This window comes from Hippopotamus amphibius, chromosome 9, assembly GCF_030028045.1.
Source record: "Hippopotamus amphibius kiboko isolate mHipAmp2 chromosome 9, mHipAmp2.hap2, whole genome shotgun sequence".
Classification (NCBI taxonomy): Eukaryota; Metazoa; Chordata; class Mammalia; order Artiodactyla; family Hippopotamidae; genus Hippopotamus; species Hippopotamus amphibius.
In genome coordinates, this window is record NC_080194.1 from 38,299,899 (window position 1) to 38,305,925 (window position 6,027).

The 6,027-nt window shown below is 38.0% G+C and overlaps 1 pseudogene; it reads right to left on the reverse strand.

The window, feature by feature from the left end:
• Positions 1-1,208: 1,208 nt before the first annotated feature.
• LOC130829174 (olfactory receptor 52E5-like) lies at positions 1,209-2,155 on the reverse strand (annotated as a pseudogene).
• Between the last annotated feature and the right edge of the window lie 3,872 nt (positions 2,156-6,027).

Below are 6,027 nucleotides of genomic sequence, written 5' to 3' on the forward strand. Positions count from 1 at the left end.
GAACCAACTGGGCTAACTGCAGTGGCAGGAATATATCTTCCTGTCTTGAATCTATCGTTAGAAACATTGTGAGAGGCCACTCTCTTGAAGAACTAGTGAATGAAAAGATCTGATGGTACAGGCGTAGCTGTAGCAGAAGCTCTCAGTGTCCTGTCCCTGTCCCTTCTGCACTTTATCACTAACCCCCATGCAGTTCTACTGCAAACGCCTGGGACTCTGCTTGAGAGCGCCCTCTAGCAGTGGAAGTGTGATAGGCTCATGGTTCAGACAGGACTGAAGTGAAGTGTCAGGGGATTAAAGCCTTGAGAAAGTTTTCAAGCTCTGATGGACAGAATTTCGGAAGGATCTTTCCAATTCTTTTGATCATCACTTGGGTCTGTCCACTGCCATAGTTCTGACCTGATTCATTCTGGTGGCCGTCATTTTAATAACTGCCAGAAGCAAACTATGTTACACAAGATCCCTGCATACATGCTGGAGATATCTGATATCATTGGGGTCTCACTGGACTCAAAATTTACCTCTATGGCTATTGAGGTATGTGGATCACTAGCGAGAACTCAAGGAAAGACAGAGGCCAGACTTAAGACAATATTATTCATTTAAGACATTATTTTCTGAGGAAATGAGGTTACCTTTCCAGCTATGTTCTTTTAGAACGTTGCACAGACCCCCTTAAGTCACCTCAATGGAATTTTTTTTCTGCATGTCAGTAACACATAACGTTATCACAACAAGTCTGCAGGCACTAAAGTTTCCATTTATCTTTTGAGTTTTCTTGGTGAACCGCGTAAGGCTTTTAGATTTCAAATTTCAAAATGGTCTGATAGAAATTTCATAACACAGCTAAGGCTGTTAAATTAAGCCAACCTGTGGCAACTTTTGGAAAGTTTAGTCTGTTGTGAAACGTGAGGTTAAATCATATACACACTATATAGCTGTATAGTGGATCAGTGACCATAGCTGTACGGTCAGGGTGGGGAGATGATAACAGATGTTTCTAGTAAAGCTTTTTTTTCCTTTCTGTTCAGAAAGTCAGTAGGGCTAAAGCACAGGTACAATGCAATAGTGCTTGAGAGAGTTTAGAATACAAGCATTGCACTAGGCCTTTGTTTCTCCTTCTAGCTGAACCCAAAGAGAAATACACACATGTATTTATATTTATATATCATGTTATCATATATCATCATGCCTGGGGTGACTGAGCATCAAGCATCTTTAGGATTAAGAATTCTTAGGACTTGCACTCGGATTTGCTTTGTCCTGACCCCATAGATAACAGGGTTGAGTGCAGGTGGAACAACTATATACAGATTGGCCAGGAATATGTGAATATAACCTGGAATGCTATGACCAAAGCGGTGGGTTAGAAAAGAGAAAAATGCTGGGGTGTAGAAGGTGAGCATGACACAGACATGGGAGCCACAGGTGTTGAGAGCCTTGAATCAGGCGTTCCATGAGGGTAAACAGAACACTGTGTAGAGTAACTTTACATAAGAGAAACCAATTACAATTAGGTCAATGAATCCCACAGACAAGGCAACCACCCCAAAAAATTATTGGCCCTGATGCTGGCACAGGAAAGATGGGCAACACCCATGTGCTCACAGTAAGTGTGAGGAATGATTCGGGCACCACAGAATGACAACAGCAAGATGAGAAACACAAAAGGGATAACAAAGACTAGAGATCTCGCAAACATGACTACACCTAGAAGTGCCACCACTTTGTTTGTGAGGAGCATGGTATATCTCAGGGGATTACAGATGGCCATGTAGCGATCTATGGCCATGACTGTTAGTATCCCAGACTCCAGGCCGGTACACAGATGAATCATAAACATCTGTGCAAGGCAGGCACCAAAAAGTATTTCCCTGGAATTGAACCAGAAGATGCCCAGCATCTTGGGGATAGTGGCAGTGGATAAGCTTAGGTCAGTGCAGGCCAACATTGCCAGGAAGTAAAACATGGGCTGATGGAGACGAGGCTCAGCCTGAATTATATAGAGGATGATAATATTCCCTAGGAGGGCAATCAGATATACAGCAAAAAAGGGGAAACCAATCCAGATGTGAACATTTTCCAGGCCTGGAATCCCCAAAAGGACAAAGGAGGAAGGATGGAATTGAGTGGTGTTGTGATGGGCCATCTTCATGGTTACTGGCCAGTTTTTCCACACTTTTAAGACTCTCATCCCTTGTATGTCTTTCTCTCAGGTCACAGAGAGACATGGCATCAATTCTCTGCTCAGTAGAAAACCCTGGAGTGGAAAGTGATAAAGCATTTAAAAAGCTCCCAAATACAGAACTCACCAGATTCTTGATATCTTGGTTTTTTTGTTGTTGTTTGTTTGTTTGTTTTTTCCAAGACACGTCCCGAGCTTGATGCTCTGCTACAGTCCCAGGAGTGATGTGAAAAGTGCTTACATTTTAGTGGGGCTTCTGTAACGTCACAGTGGAGAATGGATTAGAGGGACATGTTAGAGCCTGAGGTAAGCTGAGTAAGAGATGCTGCTAGCCTGATCTAAATAAATGGCAATGGAGATGGAGAGGTGGTAGTACATAAAGCAAATTGGCAGTGAATAGTGTTTGATGTGACTTAAGGGATGAAACAGAGTTTCATGTTTAATTTCCAGGATTCAGTCTTGGGCAAATGGGTGAATATTGTGCTATTCACTGAGATATGAAACATACTACAAAACAGTTTTACTTATTTTAATCGATGAGTGCAGGTGTTGACATCAGTTCTGAAAATGTAGATGTGAAGTTCATATTGAATCAAGAAGAGATTCTCAGCAAGCATGTCCCATTGCTGATGAAACCCAGTTTTGGGGCATCAGTGATTTTATAAAGCACAAAAAAATTTATGCATGTAAGCCCACAGGATCCCCATTGTGATTAATATTATATTTTGTTCTTTTCCATGTTCAAAATATTTACAATGTCTGGAGAGCTGTGTTGGGATGAATATAGCAACATTACTGACTCACCCTGTGTTCTCAAAGTCTCCAAAGGTAACTAAAGAAGCAAGAGGTGGAGAGAAGAGCATATCTTAGAAATGACAAATCCAGTTCCGACGGGGGCGGGGGGGGGGTGATATCTCATGAATTTGTTACACTGGCATTCATGGCTTCTCTCTATATGCTTAGTTCTCTGCCTTTCCAACTGTATTAAAATTTATCATAAACTATTGAGTAGTTCAAACTGAATAATTAAGTAGGTTGGATGTTGTCTCTGGAACTAGGACATGGACATACTTTAGGGTGGGCATTATTCTGTCTAGCACATTTATTATATTCCTTTTCTCGCTAAGGTACCATTATAGGTCGAGATCTGGATTAGCACTCAACATTGGACTTTTAAAGAGCTCAATGTTATTGGACCTATACAGTACAAAGAAGGGTGTAGTTATATCAGTTACTCAGGTCACTCACATTCTCTACTCCAAATCCTTTCTTTGATCTCAGTGTCTGGGTGTTCTCCCTTGGGATGGATGTCATTACATGGAAATTATGGTTGTGTTTCCTCTTAGATGATGCCTTGGCTGTTATTTCTTAGCCCCAGCAATTCAGTTACCTGTTTAATGAAAACTCTGAGAAGTAAAATTCAGTTCCAAAGTGTCATCTATATAAGCAGGACACAAGATAACAACAGGGTCAAACTTCTTTTTCTGCTCTGCTGCCACCATAGATGGACATTTGTTTTTCACTAGTTTATCTCACCAAAGTTTCGACATCAGAAGCAGGGCTTTACTTCTCATTGACATACATACTCCCAAAATCAGTTTACTTCAAAGGTGATCTAATCCTAATGGGTACACATGCTTTGTTTTGTATGTTAAAATTTAATCATGCTGAGATTTAAAAAAATTTACATGATCATTAGTGATTGTCTGAGGAAAATGGGTTCATTTCACTTTCTTTTTTCCAGTGTTTGCTATCTATAAGCAGTGACAGTTGCTCTCGTTTTTTTTTTTACTTTTAATATGAAAGGAATTCATAATTGACTTTGACATCTCCTTTACAGGTGTTACCATCATCAAAGCACAGCACTTGAAAAGGGGAAATAATATTGCCATTTGGGAGTTAAATAATCCAGGGAATGCCATGGTTGGAACAGGGATATCCCAAGACACCTAACAGGGGTATAACAACCCTAAGGGAAGTAGGACTTGAGTGTTACTTAATTGAACCTAACTACAAAAATAACAAAAGAAAGTCACATAGGTGGGGAAGGGTTGTTTAATCATATAAACACAGGAAGGAGAGCAACAGATTATATGTTAGCCCATACCTGGGTATTGAGAATATACTGTGTTTGTGCTAAAGAAGCTCTCCATTTAATGCAGATGTGATGATCTGCTTGTTTAGCTTTACTATGAGATGAAAGCTTCGAGAGTCTTATGCTTGTACAAAACCTTAGTGAACATTGGGTTTCCTCTGATGAAAATATTCAGCTAGCAAAATTGGTGACCGTGTGCAGAGATCTAGCTTTCAGTAGCCCAGAAGTTTGAAATGACAGCTGTCAAGTTGAATCCTTTTAGATGGACTAGAAGCACGCTAATGCTTCACAGACATGGGTCTTAGTCAAGGTGATCAAATCCAATGCTCAACATGACATTTGGCACATAGTGGTGGAGCTACTCCTTCTGAGTCTTGCAGTGTTGATGGCTTTGTATAAATCTGTTTTGTAAAAAGGTCTAGAGACTGATGAAACCCCAAACCAGTTTTGCTTCTTGGGAAGTCTGTCAACACAACCTGCTGTTTTCTTTTTTCTTTTTTAATACAATTTGATATTATTTTTCTTATTAGTAATGTATATATGGCAATCCCAACCTGCCAATTCATCCCATCCTACATCCTGCTGTTTTGAAGCATGCACCTCCACCTTGTATTACAGCACTTGGTGACGAATGGGGTTTTCTCTTCTGTATTTTCTTCTATTCTACCTAGAAATTAAAGTCTTACTGACATCACTCTCACTCATCTTCATTTGAATTACTCGTTTTTTTTCTGGGCTAAGTGACATTTAGAAAAGCCTCAGAAATGAAAATCTATAGTGCAGCAGGAAAGCTTTCAAACGGTAGAAGCTGTTAATGGATGATAACAAAATAGAGTGTCTTGAAGAGTAAACATGTTTGGAAAGAGCAGAGTGAACAAAATTGAAAAGATTTTTTTCAGTAGGTCTTATTATAGCCTTTACATATACAAATATAAGTTTTTAGATTCTAAGAAATAAGATTTCTATAGTTAAAATATTAAATAATAAACTAAATTTAATTAAATGCTTAAATAATTAAAATGAGTTTGCAGTATAACCTTAAGTTATGACAACAGGAAATCAGTTTAATTAAGCAGCTAAAATTTAGTCCTTAGCAAGCAAAACACAATTTTATTCTAATAGAAAGACTGGATGTCTTAAGTTCTCTAAGTCTTTCTGAGACATAAATATTTCAGGTATTTATTTAATATTTATTATTGACATTGTAGCTGGAGTTATTAGATATGGGAATTGCTAAGGTATATGATGGTGTAAAGAAAGAGTCTTTTTTTTATAACTTGCATTCAAAGTTAGCAAGGAAGACAATAAGCATGAAAAAATAGTGAAATTACTCTAGATAATTATGGGTTACAGAAATAAAATTAAATAGAATTAAAATCAACAATAAGAAGAGAAACAAATCAATTAAAAAGAGAAAAAGACTGAAAGATTCTTCTATAAAAGATATACAAATGGTCAATAGCAAATAAAAAGCTACTTAATATTATTAGCCATCAGGGAAATAAAAAATAATATGCCAAAGTGATTCCATTTTATAGTCCTTGAATAGCTAAAGGAAAAGTGATTGATATTATCATATGTAGAATATATGGAATAACTAAAACTCTCATACATTGATAGTAAGTATGAGAAATGCACAAGTACTTTTGAAAGCTTTTTGGCATATTTCTTACGAAGTTAAAAATACATCTTCACTGCTATACAACGACTCCACTCCTAGATATTTACTAAGAGAAATAATACCCAA